General features: G+C 41.8%; 1 long non-coding RNA gene across 1 annotated transcript in view; it reads right to left on the bottom strand.

Annotated features, from left to right (window-relative positions):
- Positions 1 to 14,936: 14,936 nt before the first annotated feature.
- The window catches only part of LOC112923505 (uncharacterized), a 72,693-nt gene continuing 67,095 nt past the window's right edge, over positions 14,937 to 20,534 (bottom strand). The window contains exon 5 of the long non-coding RNA XR_003235687.2: positions 14,937 to 15,699. This is a non-coding gene — a long non-coding RNA (uncharacterized lncRNA). The remainder of the gene's footprint in view (positions 15,700 to 20,534) is intronic.

The raw sequence follows: 20,534 nt of genomic DNA on the forward strand, positions 1-20,534 counted from the left end.
GGTGCACCTACTGGATGGTTTTTAAAAATTCCATTTACTATTATAAAATATTTTCACCAACCCCTACAATAATAAACAAAAGGCCCTCTAAACTCTGGCCTTGCAGACAGACCCTCAATAAAGTCTCAGCATTGAGACTGAGTTCTGTCCAGATGAATGCTACATAACTATGATGGTTGGCCATCAGATACCCATGGTACCTTCATTGTCTCCACTTGCCTGGCAAAGCCAACAGCATTTACTGTAGAAGACAAGTGAGCAGAAAAATTTAATTCCATGGACAGCATTCAAACTTTCCTTCCCTTTAGCCCTTTAAACGTCATTTCATTAACTTGTGCATCCATCTACATAAGAAAACTAACATGCTGTGTCTATTTCATTATGATATGAGAACCAATCAAGAAAATTATAGAATAAAATGGCACCAGACATTATACTTCCATCTTTTTTCTTGTTGACTACAATTATGTTTCTTCAAGTCTGAAGCTCTAAGTCAACTTTCAGAAAATCTCCCCCTCTACATCTTAGCTGCATGGTTGTAGCCCAAACTACCCCCAACCCCTAATTTCTCCATAAAATCTCTCAACTTGTCTTTGAGAGCCATTTGTCACTCAAGTTTCCAGGACTCACCAAGACCTTTCTGGAAGCCAGAGTTGGCACATCTCATCATGTCAGTGATCTAACAAACAAAAATCATTTTAATCATCATTTTGCAGATGGAAAAATAGGTTCAGGAGTTTAAGAAATTACTCAATCAACTGGAAAAAACAGAGTAGGGAATCCACCATAAAACTTTGAGCCTAGATCTCAAATTTCTTCACTGTGCTACTTTGATTGATTTTAGTTCTAGATCCAAAGCAATATGTGACAGCATTTTGATTGACTTAAAAAATAGTTAATAATTAAAATGTAACTACTACATACTAGACTTTTTCTTTTAGTGTTATAGATCAGTAGGATGATTTTTCACATTTTTTACTTCAATGCCTGCTCTTTAGCCATTAAGAACTTGCTAGAAAATGATCAATTTCCTTGGGGTGATTTTTAAGATGTTCTCTTTTAATGAAATTCTGTTTTTTCTCAAGAATATCTTTAAATTTTTAGACAACAATTCCTCCCCTCCCAAGTCTTTTCTGGAATAGTAATATCTTTTTGCCATTTGAGTATGGAAGAGTTGAACTCAAGATTGGTTGGTTTAACCCCAAGATTAGTCTTTTTTTTTCCAAGATTAGTCTTAAACAAAGGTGTTCTCTTATTTTCTCCAGCAAGGAACTGGATGACTCAGCACCCAATCATTTGGGTTTGTTTATCACAGTCTGTTTTGCTGCTCTATGTACTACTGTGCACTGATCCCTTAATGTTACCAATAATATTCAGTGCCTCCACTGATGGAATGTCCACAGACACTATGCATTCTTTTATTTCATATTCACAACAATCCTGAGACAGGCATTTCTATACCCATTTTGCAGGTGAGGAAACATGTTCAGAGAAGTTTAATTACTTGCTCAATGTCACACATCTAGACTGGTGGAACTGACCTTAAAACATATTTCTGCCTAACTTTGAAGCCAACACCCTCTCTCACACCCCACTTGGCCTCCCAACTGCAAAATGCTCTAGCAGGTATGACATGGGATTTTGAAAGTCCACAGACTTTTTGATGTTTCCAAAGCATTTTAACTACCATTCCCAGAACCCCAAATCAGAGACTAATACCATAAATCAACCCTGGGCACATAATTTTCAATTGAGTTGTATAGTATTGATGTCTCCCCAGCTGGACGTCCTGATCATGTCTGAGGTTATTTTCTGTTTGTTTCTCTTTCCTTTGGGGAGATATATTTGATTGAGAGCATCTGCTATTTTCTGGAACAATTTCCTCATTTGGCTTTAAGCTTGCTATAGGTATCAGATGTGCTTCTTCAGATTTATTGGTGCATTCCACAAACATCATTCATACCTGTTGCTTGAGAATGTTTGTGTAAAGTGAGAATGCCCTCTGTTAGTGATGCCACCATCAGCTTACTTAATTCCATTGCTGCTACTCACTCTTCTAGGCACTTTGAAGGAAAGAAGAGAAACCAGCCCCTGCTAATGCTGTTCGGCTGTGGAGGCACCTCTGCCAATAAAAGAGATCTGTGCCTGTTGTACACAGTGATTCCATCACAAATTTCAGAGAACTGCAGCTAAAAGATTGGTGACATTAGTAACTCCTGCAGACTTCTGTCATTGGGAGTAGAGCTGCTGTTTACAGGAAGGTTCATGGCTCTGGTCTGACAGAAATACTGAGAGTAAGAAATCCCTCCCCACCAGAACAGTTTCCTGTAAGAGTTCAACTTCCAGGTTGGAAAGGACAAACCCAACACCCACTGACGAATTAGAGAATCATTAGATAATATATAAAAGGTAGGTAATGAAGCATGAACCTAGGCGATGTAAATCTTTACAGTTTTCCCAGTAACATTCTTGAATTTTATCCTCCATTGCCAAGAAATTTTTAAAAACTTAAAAACAGAAAGGAAAATTTCACTGAAGCAAATTTAGAACATACACACAGAAACACACAAAGAAAACCTATCTATAATCAGAGTTCACTGTTAATATTTTTACATGTATATAAATACATATTTTTAATGTATCTGACATATTGTGCATTTTTAAACTAATTTTCACTAAATAGTTTTCCATTCAAGATATTTCCCTAAAATGTGATTTTTAACAACCTCATAGTATTCTGTCTTGGAGCTGCCTCATTCATTTTATAGATCTTTATTACCAAACAATTATGTTTTCTAATTTTCCCTAGATTCCTGAGATGAATCACCTTATACACGCATGGTTGTGTATCTGCTCAGTTATTTCTTCAGAATAAACCCCTGGGGTACCTGGGTGGCTCAGTCAGTTGAGCAAAGAACTCTTGCTTTCGGCTGAGATCAAGATCTCAGGATGGTGAGATCAGGCCCCACATCTGGCTCCACGCTCAACAGGGAGTCTGCTTGAGATTCTCTCTCTCCTCCTTCTACCACTACCTGGCTCTCTTGTTCACTCTCTTTCTCTAAAATAAATAAATATTAAAAGAAAAAAATGAAATCCTATGAAGTTCTTACCTCAGTACATACATACTTAAAAACCAAAAACCTCTTTGTAGCATATAGCCAACTGCCTTCTAGGAAGATTGTATATATTTGGTATCAGCATCAGTATCAAGCTCCTACCTGTGCTGGATATTGCAAATACACTTATCTTTTCCAATATAACAATGTGATGTTCATGATGGCTGTGGTTATGAAATGCTTGTTGTATGCTAGGCATCGAGCTAGTGCTTTCCTAGATCTTGCAAGAGTGTGCCATTTTTAGGGCCTTGTCAGCCTGAGTGAGACTTATCTTCTAGTCCAAGCCCATGGTGTATTGCTCTCAGAGACTGGGAACTAAGACCCAACTGCCCCGATCTCGTTTTTCATCTGATTATGCTCACATGTCAGCCACCCTGGCCACACCTTCTCTGCACCATCATCCCCTGGATGCTTGGCACCTCCTTGGCCACGCCCATGCCCCCCACAGCTCCCCACCTACACACCCTCCTGCAGATGGGCACTCCCTGCAGACCCTCTGTCTTCTCTGAGTGCCCTCATCCTCTCTCAGCCTTAGAAGAAATCTGGCATTTCATTCAGGACACAGCTTCAGTTGCATTTCATTCAGGACATTGCTTCAGTTCTTAAGCAATGGCTTTTTATGCCTTTAGGCCACATGGCGTGTTTGCTAGAAGAAACAGCTGAAGATGGTTCCAGAAGGCAAAAATCGGAAGTGAGGAGAGCAGACCCAGAGTCTGCTGACTTTTGTTATCAGCTTTGTCATTTTATTTCACCTTAGAAATGATGTACATGTAAAGCAACACACATCTATTACTTTGATAAAAATTAAATATCTTAAAGAAGAAAAGTATAGACATATAAGTAGCTTGCCCCAAATCACATAATAAAATACCACCTCATTGTTTTGCTTTGCTTTTTTTATATATTGCTACTGAATTTGACTTTTTTCTGTTTTCTGACTCTTGGTGTTTCATAATTTAAAAGTTGCTTCATTAGCAGTTGCTGTGCCCTTTTCATTTTGGGGTATTGATCTGACTAATTTACATATAGTCGGTAGTATTAATGCATTTTGACTCTGTCCTATATATTGCAAATCATTTCCTCGGTTTATTTTCTTGTAGTTTTATTAATGCTATTTTTCAGATATACAGACATTTTATGTTTTCAGATAGTCAAAAATTTTAGTCTTTGTCTTTATGGTTTCTGCTTTGAAAACCCTTTCCTATTCAGTAATTCATACAAATGGTTTGTATATGTAACTATATATTTATATGCACAGATGTTCATACTATTTCCTTACAATATTTTTTATTTTTGTAAGGTTGGTAATGACGTCCCCTTCTTCATCTTTGCGATTAATAAGTTCTGTCTTCTCTCTTCCTTCTTGCCTAATCTAGCTAAAGATTTGTTACTAGTCATTCGTTTCAAACAACCAACTCCTTATTGACTAATATTTTTCTATTCTATTTTAATTATTTCTGCTCTACTAGTAGTTATTTGCTTCCTCTACTTGTCTGTGTTTACTTTGCTCTTCTTTTCTAGTTTTTTATGGTGGAGGGTAGGATTATTGACTTAAAGTCATTTTTTTTAAAGATTTTATTTATTTATTCATGAGAGACATAGAGAAAGAGAGAGAGAGAGAGAGAGGCAGAGACACAGGCAGAGGGAGAAGAAGGCTCCATGCAGGGAGCCCCACGTGGGACTCGATCCCAGGTCTCCAGGATCACTCCCTGGGCTGAAGGCGGTGGTAACCGCTGAGCTGCTGAGCCACCCGGGCTGCCCTGAAGTCATTTTTTTTTAAAACAGGTGTTTACAGTTATAAATTTTCCTCTAGGCACTGCTTTAGCTGCATCCCAAAATTTTTTTTTAATTTTTTTTTAATTTATTTATGATAGTCACAGAGAGATAGAGAGAGAGGCAGAGACACAGGCAGAGGGAGAAGCAGGCTCCATGCACCCGGAGCCCGACGTGGGATTCAATCCCGGGTCTCCAGGATCGCGCCCTGGGCCAAAGGCAGGCGCCAAACCGCTGCGCCACCCAGGGATCCCCCCATCCCAAAATTTTGAATGTCGTGTTTTCATTTTCATTCATCTCAAAGTATTTTCTAATTTCCCTTGTGATTTTGTCTTTGAACCATGGATTTCTTACAAAGGAGTGTGTTGTTTAATTTCTTCCTGTGCCCATCTGTTACTGATGTCTAATTTAATTCCATTTCATCAGAGAGCATACTTAGTATAATTTTGATCTTTTAAAATTTACTGACTCTTGTTTTATAAGCTAGCACATGGTCTAACTGGGTGAAGTGCTCTTGAGAAGAATGAGTATCCTGTGCCTTTGTGGGCTATAGAGTTCTGTAAATGGCCATTCAGTCTATGGGCTTACAGTGTTAAATTTTCTATTTCCTTGGTGATCTTCCATCTAGTTATTTTATACAGCATTGAAAGTGGTTCTTCCATGGGCTTTGGCTTATTAGTTTCTACATATTTTTGAGGAAGTTTTAATTGTTTATATTTTCCTAGAAAATTGTTTAATGCAAATTTTCAAATGTATTATATGAAGCATACTCACAAATCTTCAACATTTCTGCTGTATTTATGACTATATTCTTCCTCGTTCCTAATGTTTTATATCTGTTTATTCATTTTGATTTAGATTAGATAGTAGATTATCTATTTCCTTGTATCTTGTCAAAAGAAACTGTATTTTAGGGATGCCTGAATGGCTCAGCAGTTTGGCGCCTGCCTTCAGCCCAGGGTGTGATCCTTGAGTCCTGAGATCAAGTCCCACATCGGGCTCCCTGCATGGAGCCTGCTTCTCCCTCTGCCTATGTCTCTGCCTCTCTCTCTCTCTCTGTGTCTCTCATGAATAAATAAAAAATAAAAATAAAGACACTGTATTTTACTATTATTTTTCTAATTTGTGAGTGTTTGCTTTTATCTTTATTAATTGTATATCTCTACTTTCCTTGGGTTTGTTCTACTGTTCTTTTGCTAACATCTTGAATAGAACACTTGGTGCACTTATTTTTTTATTTACACTTATTTTTAAATTTATTTATTAATTGAGAGAGAGTGTGTGTGAACAGGGGAGAGGCTGAGGGGAAGAATCTCAAACAGACTCTCCAAGAAGCATGGAGCTCTATGCCGGCTTGATACCATAACCCTGAGATCATGATCTGAGCAGAAATCAAGAGTTAGATGCTCAACTGACTAAGCCACCCAGGCACCCCATTTACATTTATTTTTAAATAAATATATAATGTATTTAATATAAATATATACTAACTTATATTTATATTAAATTTCTTAAAGGCCACAAAGCTGACTCTGAATATAGCTTTGACTATCCCCCCTAAGTTTTGCTAGTTGTTATTTTTATTGCCATGATTCCTAAATATTTTGCAATTATAATTTTGGTTTTTTTTCTTTGACCCAGGAATTACTTAAGAGAGCACTTAAGAATTTCCAATCATTTGGGTGGCTTTTAAAAATTTTTTGTGGCTGAATATGTGAGCAAATTTTTGTCAATATTCAATTTCTATAGGGTGTAGAGCAGGAATCAATAAAATAGGTCCAAACCCCACCTACTGCCTGTTTTTGCAAAGAAAATCTTGTTGAAACATATCCACACCCAACCCATTTATTTATTCTCTATGGATGTTTTCACAATACAACCACAGAGCTGAGTTGTTTGGCTTTTTAAAAAATATTTATTTATTTACTTGAGAGACAGCACTTGAGAATGTGTGCATGCACAAGTAGGGGGAGGAACAGAAGGAGAGAATCCTCAAGCAGACTCCCTGCTGAGCATGGAACCTCATGGGGGTTTGAGCCCATGACCCATGAGATCATGACCTGAGCCAAAACCAAGAGTCAGACACTTAACCGACTGAGCCACCCAGACACCCACAGAGTTGAGTAATTTTAATACAAACTGGATAGCCCACAAAGCCAAAGTGTTTGCAATTTTGCCCTTCACAGAAAAATTTTGCCAGTGACTCCATAGGAATGAAGTATGTAGGGTATAAAAATTAACAAGACAATCTTTAAATAGAACATCTATTTTTGTAAGTATAAATCACCACTATACAACATAATTTAATAATTAAATAAAACACAATAAGAGGATTTACCATCACCAGAAATGACTATGTTCCTGCAGGAAATATTGGGAAATGTCCTAATCCAGTCAAGGGAATCATAACTCAATACCAAAAGGTAACCAAAGAGAGCTCAAATTGGGGGGCACCTGGGTGGCTCAGTTGATTAAGCATCAGACTCCTGACTTCAGCTCAGGTCATGATCTCAGGGTCTTTAGCTGGAGCCCAGCGTAGAGCTCTGCACTCACCAGGGGTTCTGCTTCTCTTCTTCTCCGTCTCCCTCTATCCCTCCCGCTGTTAGTGCTCATGAGCACACTCTCTCTCATAAATAAATAAATAAATAAATAAATAAATAAATAAATAGCACATTTTAGACCATGCATACCCTAGAAGTACATAAATATTATGGAAAAGTCATTCTTCCTATTTCATGGAATATCAATACTACTAGACTATTGAGCTAAAAATGTTAATATAGGGGTGCCGGGATGGTGCAGTTGGTTAAGCATCTGACTCTGGTTTTGGCTCAGGTTGTGATCTCAGAGTTGTGAGATCAAGCCCCAGGCCCAGCTCCACACTCAGCAGAGAGGAGTCTGCCTCTCTCTCTCTCTCTCTGTCTCTCTCCTTCCCCCTCTCCCTCTGCCCTCCCCACACTTATGAATGTGCTTGCTCTCTTTCTCTCTCTCTCTCTCTCTCTCTCTCAAATAAATAAATAAATCTTTAAAAAATAAATTAATATAAATACAGCAATGCCAAGGAGTAAAATGTAATTTGTATCCATTTTCAAGATAAAACAAATTACTAAAAGATATTACTCTTGATAGCAGTAGGCTAATTAAACTACACCCTAGACTCCAAGAGGATGCCTTTATTCACTTTGCCATGGGAAGTTGCTGTGGAATTGTGGTATAAGAGTAAGATGTTCTCTGTAATAATTATCAGTGTGTATTTATATGGGTGTGCCAAGTTCCCAATTTACCTCCATTCAATACCTAAGAGGCTGGTCCAGAAGGCATTAAGCTTAAAATATTCTGAAATTGAAGCAGAAATTGGCAATGTGGATAACAGCCAAAGAAAATTTGATGTAATATTAAGTAAAAACTGTATGTCAAGGCAGAGTTCAGAGTACTTAAAAGACAGGTAGAGCACCCACTCAGGACAACAGAAATGACAGGACATCCATCCTGGGTACAAACTTCTGGGACCTATAGCCCGGGCTTCTAGCTACCAGTTATGTCACACCTACCTCAATTGAGTGAACAAAAGCTCTGAGCCACTACCCAGTTTCCATCTACCCAGTTTCCATCTAAAGGACCTTAGTGTGTTCCTCTTGTCAGCATATCCCAAGAAGCCAGAATTCTCCAGCACCTTCTCTTCCCAGAACCCCTGCTATGTCTTCTTGGTTTCTCTTTACTCCCTACTTTCTGGTCTCATAGTTAAACGGCATAGAGGAAGAGCCTCTGCTTTTTTTCTCCCTTTCCTAGAGTGAAATTATCAGCCAGAGAGGAAACTTCAGGAGCTTGTTCAGGATCAACATTCTATTCATATCCGATACGGGTGTCTCAGTGGAAATGTGAGCAGCACCAGTGTAAGCTGCTCAGTCCCACTGTAGTGTGTTTTGCATGGACTGTATGGGGGAAGAATGTTATGAACACTTTATCAGTGTTTATTCAGTCCCACAAAAAGGAATGGACACTGAATTCCAGAAGTGAATGCCCCTATGTGGGGCTTGGTGCTCATCCATCTTTTCCATAGCCTAAATGAAATATTCCTGAAGAAAGAGTACCTAACTGGCTAATCTCTGATTCTATGGCTGCTTTGAAATAGTCTGATCCTTGGGGTCCTGGGTGGCTCACAGTTAAATGTCTGGCTTCGGCTCAGATCATAATCTCAGGGTCCTGGGATTGAGCCCTTTTGGACTCCCTGCTCAGCAGGGAGCCTACTTCTCCCTCTACCCCTCCCCGCACTCCTGTTCCCTCTCTCTCTCAAATAAATAAAATCTTAAAGAAAAAAAAATCTGACCCTGTTTCCCCAGTAATGGCAGAGATTGCTAGTTGTCTATCCAATATCCTTTCTGTCCCTTTATTTATAACATAATTATGATTTTGGGAAGAGGAGGCGTGCTGAAATCCCTAGCTCCTTTAAAGAGATTAGGTTAACTCTGTGACTAAATTCTGGTTTCTAAGATATTGGAAACCCTTGGGGAAAGCCCCATAAAAATGATATTTGAATCAGTTGGGAGTCCCCATTGGCCTTGCCATTCCATTCCTTCCTGCCAGAACAGTGGGTTCAATGATTGGAAAGGCAATGTCCAACTGGTGACCTTGAGTGACCTTCTAAATGGAAACTATGCAGAAAAGATGGCTTATTAAAGGAGTCAAGACCACTGATGACTCTACAGAGCCAGCATACCAGCCCTTAATTGCCCACATTTACATGAGAGAAAAATGAACTTCTATCTTCTTTAAACCACTACTACCCCAGATTTCTGTTGCTAACAGTGAAACACTATTTCTAATGCCCTATATGCCAAGCAGGATGCCTAGGGCTCACTGGTTAGGTGTATCTCCATTTGCAAAGGAAAAATTGGTACTACAGATTTATACATCAATCTTCTGTAAATTTGGTTAATAGGAATCAAGCTCCTAAAGACTTCTGTACTTCCAGTGAACTACAAATTTGAATTTCCAGGTCCTACAATGTAAAGAGTATAAGATTAGAAGAAGAATAGTGAAGAAAACAAGTCCTTGAATTGGGATCAGCTTTTAGTTAAGGGAAAGTGGTAGAAAGAAGGTTCTATGAGAAGTTTGAAGATAAAACAGAATTAAGTCAGAAAGGTAGGAGGGTTCTAGACAACTAAGCCAGGAGGCACTTCAGTATTCTTCATGCAGATCCAAACTGCCACCCACCCACCCCATCACCGCCATATTCACAAAGCCCTGGGGGCCCAGAATATACTCAAGGTCTCAAGCCTCAGGAATTAGTAGCACAGGCGCTGCTGATTTTCCCAATAGGAAGCAAGTTTCCTTTCTTGCTGCCCCAAATCAACATTTGGCATGCTTGCAGTAGCCATGAGAGCCTGTGCTGGCCATCCATAGGACTTGATTGTTGTCCAGTATGTATGTAACCCACCCTGGGTAAATATTGGTTGGTTAATGGAGAAAGAAAAAAATCACCAAAGTTAAAGTTGCTGGAATTAAAGTTAAAGTGGTAAATGGTACCAGCTGTGTGACTCAGCTGGCTGGGCGTCTTCCTTTTGGTCAGGTTGTGATCCCAGGGTCAAGTCCCTCATTAGGCTCCCTGCTCCGCGATGAGTCTTCTTCTCTGTCTCCCTCTGCTCCTCCCTCTTGCTCGTTCACATTCTCTGTCTCAAATAAATAAATAAATCCTTTTTAAAAAATAAAAATAAATTCAGGCAATTTATAGTTAAGATTTGTGTCAGGAATTAATGGAAGGTAAGGGGAAAGTGTCATGTAAGAAATACTCTGACTGGTCCACAATACCATTACCTTCAAAGAAACAAGGTTGGTAGCAGGGGGTGGTGCTGAAGGGGAAGCGATGATCAACTTCCCTGGGCAAGGCCAGCCCTGGTCACCATGGTGGCCATTTCTCTCCTGGATGACCTGCCTCTAGGCCAGCAGCCACTCAGTCCTGCTTTGCTTCTTCCACCACTTCCTGGGCTCTCTGTGCTGGGCTAGTCCATGTATTTGCTTTTTCAGGGCAAAAGACCCTATCAGGATGCCCGTGTCGCCCCACAGTGGTGAAATAGGTAGTGACCGCCACTGAAGGCTCCACTCAAGGCATGGCTGGTCCAGATCAACCCACAAAAAACCCGCTCTTCCAAAATTACAGGCACTGGAGTTGTTTTCGCTACCGAGCACCACAGCACTCTGTGCTAGTTCACTGAATCTTTTCACCTGCTCTGTGGAGTCAGTTCTATTATTTTCCCATTTTGCATCTGAGGAAACAAACTCAGACAGGTAAGTCATGTGTGTCAGATCGCAGTTCCTGAGTGGTAGCTGTGGGACGCACACCCAGGCAGTGTGACTGTGGCGCCCAACTATTTACTCATTGTTTTCTATGAAACATAGAAGAGGGAAAGGAAGAGAATAAAAATAATGGCCAATTCCACCAACAGAGATGACTACTGGTTTCATTTCCTTCCTGCTGTCCTTATTGCAAGCTCCATCTGACATCACCGTGGCAGTAATGGCAGGCACGTTCCTGTGGGAAATTGTCTCTCTTCTTCCCTGTCAGTGGCATATCTCAAGACCACCCCTGAGAAAAGCTGTACTCCTGCCCCCTCCAGGTGACTCCTGTGAGGCCCACACCAAATGAGTCTCTTGACCAGACCCAAGGCCTGTTCTGTCCTCCCTTCCCACACCAGGGCCCGGTTCCCGAAGAGGCCTGCCCCCCTTTGCGTACAGCATGGCTAACCTAATCATATCAGGTGATAATGCTGAAGCATTAAGTCAGTTACTCCTCTTACTCCTCACAGGTGACATGTTTCTAAAGAGACAGGAATGTTTGAGAGATACTGTGGTTTTTTGCTGCAAGTCCAATGTAGAGATAACACTGGGCTCCACCAGGCTTTTGGCATTTTCTTGGAGCATGTCATCTCTATTTTGAGGCTTTACCAGTGGGAAAGAAGTGTTTTCACGGTAAAAGCACCAGATGTGGAGCTGTGATGAGGAGTGGTGGCAGGTGGGTGGTGGGGAAAGATGTTTCATCTTGTAACACAGGAAATCCCCGACCTGGGAGCCACTGAGGACTCTGGTGAGGGCAGCTCATCTTGGAGGTTGTTGTTGCCTCAAAGCCTAGGCTGACTACAAGGCTCCTTCTGCCCCCAGAGCACAATTAGAGAGAACGGAGGGCCCGGGCCTGAAAATAGAGCAGTGCAGGGAGAAGGAAAGTTGGGAACAGCCCTCTTGGACACGATGCTTCCTTTTTAGGAGAAATATTTCTTAATATCCCTTTTACTCTCTGCAAATAGAATTCTTAGATAATATAACCTACCTACACACATTTTTGGAAAAAATCAATATGATCTCCTACCTATAATATAAAGTAAAAATAAAAAGAAAGTAATCATAAATAAAATGTGTTTAAATATGTGATCCTAGGGGCATCTGGGTGGCTCAGTGGTTGAGCATCTGCCTTTGGCTTAGGTCACAACCCTCGGTCCTGGGATCGAGTCCCACATTGGGCTACCTGCAAGGAGGCTGCGTCTCCTTCTGCCTATGTCTCTGCCTCTCTCTGTGTGTCTCTCATGAATAAATAAATAAAATCTTTAAAAAAAATATGATCCTAGCACACGAATACCCTGGAGGACATAGCAAAGAGCCAGATGCTTGCACCTTCACTTAAAATCATCATGAGCACAACAGCTACAAAGATTGATATAGGTGTGGTTAAAATTGGTGAGTTAATATCAGAATAAATATTACTGTCAGAAACATCCATTTACAAAATTGTGAATAACTTTAGGTAAAGTGCTAAACAAAACATAGTATCATCTTCCTTTGACTCACAGTTACATTCTAGGCTCAGAGAATTATCTGTAGGATTTTCAAACATCTAGTGCAATTTCCCAAAGTCATATAAGACCCAGAACAGCTGCTGTAAGGGAGGATTACCTTGTGCATTTCAGGAAGCTCAGCATCCTTGGTCCCCTCCCTAAAATGTCAGTGGTACCCTCCAGTCTGTGACAAACAAAACTGCTTCCATTAATTCCGATAATTCTCCCAGTGGTGTGACCATCACTGAGAATTGATGTCTGGGGAGACCTCAGGAAACTATTTGCAAGAAGATCCCATGCCCTAACTCCATGTATGGTATGAATAATTCAGTAGCATCCTGGAAACAGAGGCCCAAAACCTGATAAACAGTACAGGCACATGTTGGTGACATGTTTCCCAAGAAACTAAAACTATGCTTGCCCTTAGACCAAACTATAAAATCAACATAGTAGGATTCAATCGGGGATTTGCTAAGTCATCTTAAAGAGCTAGAAGTACCTAAGACTAGAGATTTAATGCTAACCTAAATAACGGTAGTAATAAATCCAAACAACTTTAGGTAAACTTGATGAAAATCAATTCATCAAACATCAATTCACCAAAAGATAAGTCACTCAGTGACCAATTCCTCAAAAGCCAACATGTTGAAAATTAATTTGCTGAATGATTAATTTACCCCAGACTGCCAAATCTGGTACCTGAAACCTTAGGCCTCTAGATGAGCTCATCAGAGTGATTTCAGTCCAAGTCAGTTTGCTACAGGTGTGGCACTGAGGCTGGCCAACTGCTAGTGAATTTGGCACTTTGGGTCTATGTCATTATGTAACAAGACGATTTTGTACATTTGAGATTTCATGCAGTGGGCACATCTTCAATGTCAAGGATTGATAAATAATAAGGTAGGTTTCTCTCTGCAACTATATTTAGCCCATTGTCTTTCCTATTATCCTTAATCATGGCCTTGTGAATAAGCTCAAACAAATATATTGTGCATGTTTCAGATTTCAGACTCCTTTCACTTTAATGTATATGTGGAAGAATGGTTTGCCCTTTAAACACAGTTTTATGCCAGTTTTCCCTTCCCTATTTTTGCTGACTTTATCAGTCTTTTGAACAAAAATTTTTGTCTACTTGTTAATTTTGCGTATCTATAACAAATACGGAAACTAGAATTTTCTTTTCCTGAAACAAGTTCTATATATAACTTTTGGTGTGTGGCCTATAAAATTCAAGTTATGCTTGAAGCCTCAAAACAAGAGAAGGCATGAGGCTGTGTGCAGAGTGAGCTCACCTGTTAACATATAAAATGCTGTGCAGTGGAGATCTAAAAGTAAAAAACATAAGGCCAACATTCAACCGGGTCAGGCTGACAAACTCTCAGTAAAATTGCTGGCTGAAGCAGCTCCCATGAGCCATACCAAACAGACACGGAGAGTGATGCCTCAGAGACAACTGAAGCGACGTCATACAATCCATCTGCAATGAGCTCCATGAATAGGTAGCAGAAGCAAGGTTTTGGAGAATCAATACTTTGGTAAGTGGTTCACTCTGCAAATTGAGGATTCAGGACCTGACTTTCAGCAAACTGGTATATCGGCTTTTGGAAAGTTGGTTTGCTTCACTTAAGAAGTGATGTTATAGGCAGAAGAAAATAAGAGTGACAAAAGCGAGCATGGGGGGAAGCCCTCCCAGCACAGCACATTCACAAAGCTGTCCCATTCTCATTCTAACCTGCTCGTGGATGCTCCTTGGAGACAGCGGCCTCAGGCTAGCTCAGCCGCTGCCAAGAACAGGTGACTCTCCTCGCCAATCCCTCTCTGACTCCGCACTCACCTGGAATGCTTCATGATTATAAATGATCTTCCCCAGTAGATTTCCCCTAGAGACAGAATTTATAGGTCAAGGGTCAGAGGTACCTAGTCACCTTGGTGGACATAAATCTAAATGTGCATTAATAAAAGGGCATCTCTGTTTTGCCATCTGTATTTTATGAGCTTTGTAAAGTGTGGGTCAAAGCCACTGAGTCTGATCACCCCCAGGACCTTGGTAAGATGAATTTTTCACAGTGTCTGTGAATAATGGCTGGACCCAGGTCTGTTCTCGATTCATCCAGGTAGCTCTGCAGCCTTATTGTAAAATAATTATATAGAAATAAATAATTTCTATATTCAGGGAAAACATGGCTGAGGAGGACTCTACATTTAAAAAGTGGACCTAAAGTAATTGCAGAGAGAATAAAATATTTTTATTATATATTTTACATAAAAGCCCTGATGTAATCATATGCATCCAAAGCCACATTGGCCAGGAGGCTAAGATAGGGTCACATTAGCAGAAATAAACAGTATTTCTCTTCAGTGTGCTACTGTGGGCCTTGCACACACCAGTTATTTAGGGGGTTCCCACAGAGCTCTTGTGTGCCGGGGAAGAGACCCCTCAGCTTCCCCTGCCACTGCCCTGCCCTGCTTGGCTCCCATCATCTGGGCCCACTGCCTAGAGAGCTCTTCATGACGTTCACAGCCAGGTGGGCACCAAAGGGCAGCCATCTGCTCTGGGGCCTCGTTCCCCTGTTTCTCCAGCTGGATCTGGATCTGCAGAAGCTCCTCCAGGTCTTCCAGGTGTCAAGACTGGGCTTTCCTTGCTGCTGTCCTCCTCCTGACACTTGTCCTCCTCCTGGCACTACAGGGAGAGTGAGGAGTAGCTCCCTCTTCTCCTTTTCATCGCAGTGGGCTCAGGACCTTGCAGCACTGCCACATGTCTCCAAAGAGTTGCCACAAACATCCGTAGGACTCAACTAAGCCTCATCCTAGGCCCAGCTAGAGGAGCGGTTGACCATCGCTATGCAGAACTGGAAGGTAAACAGGCTCTGTGCATCAGAGAATCAGGAAGTGATGCAGAAACGCCCAACCAAAGAAGACACGTTCCGTCAGCATCAGGGTAAAAGGTTGGTTTTACCCCTTGGCTGCCTCTGATCTGTCCTAGCAATCTGGAGAGAGATGGGAGCATTAACATCAAAACCACACTGAAGAACATAGGTTACTTTTATAACCATAAAAAAAAAAGATAGCGTTTTAAACCATCATTGTAAAAACAGCACACACTCATTTGTTTAGTTTAATGCTTAGTGAGATGTGCACACTGCCACCAGAAGTCCCAAGAATGTGGGTACGGCCACTCTCGATGAATCATTTTGCTGCCTCCATAAAGTCACAAGTGGACAAAACCCTTTAGGTGGTGTTGAGATACCCAGTCTAACTGGATCCCACTAAGAGCTGCATCCGATATTCCATCACCCTGAGTGGGCAGGCCAGGTAACGATCCACTTTCTTTTCCCTGCACCTTTGGAATGGGACCTCAGTGGGGTTTGGGCTTGCCTGGCCCTGCCCAGGTTCCCTTTCCAACCCCTCCCCTCCCTTGTCATGTATCTGAATGATCATGTGCACACACACATGCACACACATGTACACACATTTTGCTCTTGGTCTGGGTGATTTCCAAGACTGCTGGTCAACCCTGGTACTGCTTTCTTGATTAATAGTAGCTCTCTCCAGGCTTCACCTCCATAAACTTGAAGCATTTTCCCTGGTTCTGCTCTGCTGCTCCAAGAAAGCGGAGAATCTCCGAGCAGCCTGGAATCCCACCTTTCCCACGTCATTTCCAGACGGGATTCATGGAGGACATCTGTGTCCTCCGGGAGGTCTACATTCTTGTTCCGCAGGTACCTCTAATTGACTTCAGCATTCCCTTTCTTGTGAAATCTTTTATTCCATGTGTCTTTCTCTCAGTCTCGCTCTTCTTTCAAACCAAGTGAGAAGAGGGACTCTGCTATTTATGGTTGACCTTATCCTGTGTTTTATAAGGTATGCTAAAGGATTTTCTCCCCACCTCTGCCACGGGGTTTTAAAATTAATTTTGAAAGAGAATGCAATTTCTGAGGCTGTCCTTCCTTGAAGGACATTTTTTATTCTCTCTGCAGAATGCGTACTGAGGATTATTCTATAGAAGAAATTGTTCCTGGACCTCTGTTTTGTTTTATTCTTGGCGTTGTTTCGGAGGGGGGCAGGGAATGGGTGACCTGGTGACCCAACTAACAGGAAGGCAGTGTCCCCCCTCTCAGGCTGAGGTTACTTTACAACATAATCAGGGTTAGCGGTGGATATCCTGAAATACTGGCAACGCTCTCTACAAAAAACATCCTTCTGCCTCAAGCCAAACCTATTCACCTTTGCGGTTATTCTTGCTCAGTGTCTAGCATTTTGCTTTCAGCTATCATACTTGGTTCCTCAGTGATTAAAAAGAAGACACAGGGCTTGTTTTACACACACACATATACACACACAGACTCTGGGAGAAATGTGCCTTCCAGAAGAGTTCCTTTTATTGCTACTCAAGCCTGAACCTCTTCCTTGAGAAGAGAAGGGCAAAAGGAGGGAGGGTGTATGTGATGTGTGAGTTTGGGCCTGTGTTTCCTCCACCTCAGTGGTGGTCCACAGTTGGAGTTGGAGAGGAAAGCAGTCAGAGAAGCTGAAAGCCAGCCGCCACAGGATGAGCATTTCCTTTCTCCCAGTTCCATAGCCTGGCTAACACTCCAGCACACGTAGGTAGGAGGCAGAGATGGACAGCACTGCTATATCCATATTCCTGTCGGGGACCTTTTCATACTCAAAACCAAAATATGGCATGCAGGGGACACCTGGATGACTCAGTGGTTAAGCATCTGCCTTTGGCTTAGGTCATGACCCCAGGGTCCTGGGATCAAGCCCCGCATCAGACTCCCCGCAGGAAGCCTGCTTCTCCCTCTGCCTGTGTCTCTGCCTCTCTGTCTGTGTCTCTCATGAATAAATAAATAAAATCTTAAAAAATATATATGGCATGCATATATATTTCTGGGTTCCTTCTAAAGAAGTGGCAGGACCATTTGTTCATGGAAATCCTCCCAGGGTTAACTGTGAATAGTGTCATTATCGGTTTGAGGTGAGCGTAGTGGTGATGGGTGTGTGCCAGCATGTGGCTCTGTTTCCGCTGCTTCTCTCTCCTGGTTTCTACTTACTCTCACATTTGTCAGCACTGGCAAGGGCAGGCAATCATTCCCTATTATAACCAACCATAAAGCACACAAAACTGAAGGCAGACCACTCCTGAGTCCCTGACCACTGGTTCTACCCAACAGCATACAGCCGTTCCAGGGTGGGGATTTATCATTTACCATTCAGAGTGACCCCAAAGGCTACCACTGTAAATATACGTATCTGACTATATTTTTAAAAGAAAGTGAACCTAAAAACAAACAAAACAAACAATTTGCTGAAATCGAACTAACTAGAACTCTTACTTAATTAGGATTGTAAACTACAAAGAAAAGAAAGAAGCAAAATGATAACAAAAAAGATAAAAATAATAGCTATTTATTGTGTCACTTCTGTGCACCAGGAAGTTATTTTATAACCTAATTGTACCCACCTGTGGGAAACCCTAAGGGTCATAGAGGTTTAAGTAACCTAGACAAGATGCTACTACTCGCAAGTGACAGAGTCAAAATTCAAACCCAGGTTCCATTTTCTAAAGAGCTATGCTGTGTTTATCTTGTTTTTGTTGTGGTGGTTTTTTTGTTTTGGTTTGGTTTAGTTTTTGTATTTGAACCCTCAGTCATGTAGTGGGTAAGAATTTTACATCGATAGGGATAGTTATTAGTGCTGTTCACCAAATATTTTCAGATCTCCAACTTTTTGGGCACAGACTTCCTGACGTCAGCTGGTTGCATAAGGCCCTGTGACCCATTCCGGCCAATGAGTTGTGAATGGAAGTACTAATCGTGGTGTGTGTCAACACCAGACCGGGACCTCTCAGAGCTCCCTTCCCTCTGTGAATGGCCCAGTTCCAGCTCCATCAATAGGTCCTAAAGCGAGAACAACATTGAGCCAACCCCCAGCAGACTCAAGGTAGATATGTTGTGTGCTGAAATTTGGGGATTGATATTGCAGCATAGTCTAGCCTACCCTAACTGAAACAACCTAGAAAGTACAAAATGTACCTTTATTTTCTCTTAACTGAACTCTATGATCAAGCCCTCACTTTTACCAACGTAGAAAATCTAGTCTTACCCACTCTACTCACTTTTTTTTTTTTTAAGATTTTATTTATTTATTCATGAGAGACACAAACAGAGAGAGGCAGAGACACAGGCAGAGGGAGAGGCAGGTTCCATGCAGGGAGCCTGGTGTGGGACTCGATCCCGGGTCTCCAGAATCACACCCTGGGCTGAAGGTGGTGCTAAATTGCTGAGCCACCTGAGCTGGCCTTTTTTTTTTTTTTTTTTTTTTTTTAAGATTTTATTTATTTATTCATGAGAGACACACAGAGAGAGAGAGGCAGAGACACAGGCAGAGGGAGATCTACTCACTTTCAATGTAATGGTCAGCCATTTTTTGAGGGAGGAATACTTGGTAAACTCAAGGTTCTGCTCTCTGCCCTGTCCAGTGGGGAACAGGATAGTACATCTAAGTTCTAGGCAATGGAGGAAGTGAGAAGAGAGGCACAGGGGGACCCCTTTGCTCCACAGCTTCCATTCTGCAGGCCATCATGGCCATGTGCCTTCCCTTTCAACCTCTGTAGTGGATGGCCAGCACTGCCAAGGCCTGCGAACACCAGATGCACCACTCTGGTGCCTCCTCATCCCAACCCAAGGCCTCTGGTATCTGTTAGCCTACTCACAGCATTTCTCCTTCCCCTATGGACCGCAAGGTCTTTAAGATGCTATGAATTAGTCCTCAGGTACTTCATTCAGCCAGTGACCACCGTTCCAGCACCAGGCCACATCGCAGGTGATGGCAGGAGATGTCTTTCCCTACCACCTCCCGAGCCTAGTCCTTGGGTAGCAAGACACAAGTGTCTGCTCATCTTGGGCCCCACCTCCCTGAATCTATCAGAGGTGTCTGTCCATTTGGTCCTACCCAGTTGCTGGGATTAAGCCCAAGGAGAGGGGTCCAGGGTGGTGGTCAGGATTCCAAACATTCTCATAGGGAAGTACCACAGTGGCATCTCTGTCTCTCACCTCCTGTTCTGGGACGAAAAGTTGTCTCTTTCATCCTGCTACTCACCGTGCTGGTTTGCAACACAAGAAGGACGCTATGCTGGCATGTGAATCAACACACTGTTCCCTTCATTGAGGAAGTCTGGCTACTAAAAAAAAAATAATAGTGCCAACTGAACTAAGTAGTGTCCACAGTGATAAAGTTGATTTACATTCTGTTATGAGCTCTTTATCTCAGTAATAAACAGTTCTCAGGAGGCAGCCGACTCTGTCATACATTCCTACCTGTTCTGTGTTTTGTGGATAAATGTTATGCCCAGCTTCCTTCCAGTTCGGCTTTTGATGTTCAAAGCCAGCCTCTGAAATTTAAAAAACCTTTCTACTCTCTGGTACCTTGCCTTTCAAGACTATTGTTTCAGCTGTGACTTTGAAACAACCTCATTCAACAATCCAACTGACTTCTTCATTCCATTTTGTATCTGCCCTCATCCTGAGAATAGTTTTTAAAAAATCATTGCCGGGAGACTGCTGAGGAAAAGCTAACATTGATACCTTTGTGCTATTTAGCTTTTTAATTGTATTTCCTGTTTCCCTGGTTAGAACACTGCATAATTCTTAAGGTAGAGACCTTAAATGGGAATTAATTCTCTAAGTATTCAGATTAATCAAAGTTTGCCTAGCTTGGAATCCCTGGGTGGTGCAGCGGTTTGGCGCCTGCCTTTGGCCCAGGGCGCGATCCTGGAGACCCGGGATCGAATCCCACATCGGGCTCCCGGTGCGTGGAGCCTGCT

The sequence above is a fragment of the Vulpes vulpes genome, chromosome 13 (assembly GCF_048418805.1).
Source record: "Vulpes vulpes isolate BD-2025 chromosome 13, VulVul3, whole genome shotgun sequence".
NCBI classification, from domain to species: domain Eukaryota; kingdom Metazoa; phylum Chordata; class Mammalia; order Carnivora; family Canidae; genus Vulpes; species Vulpes vulpes.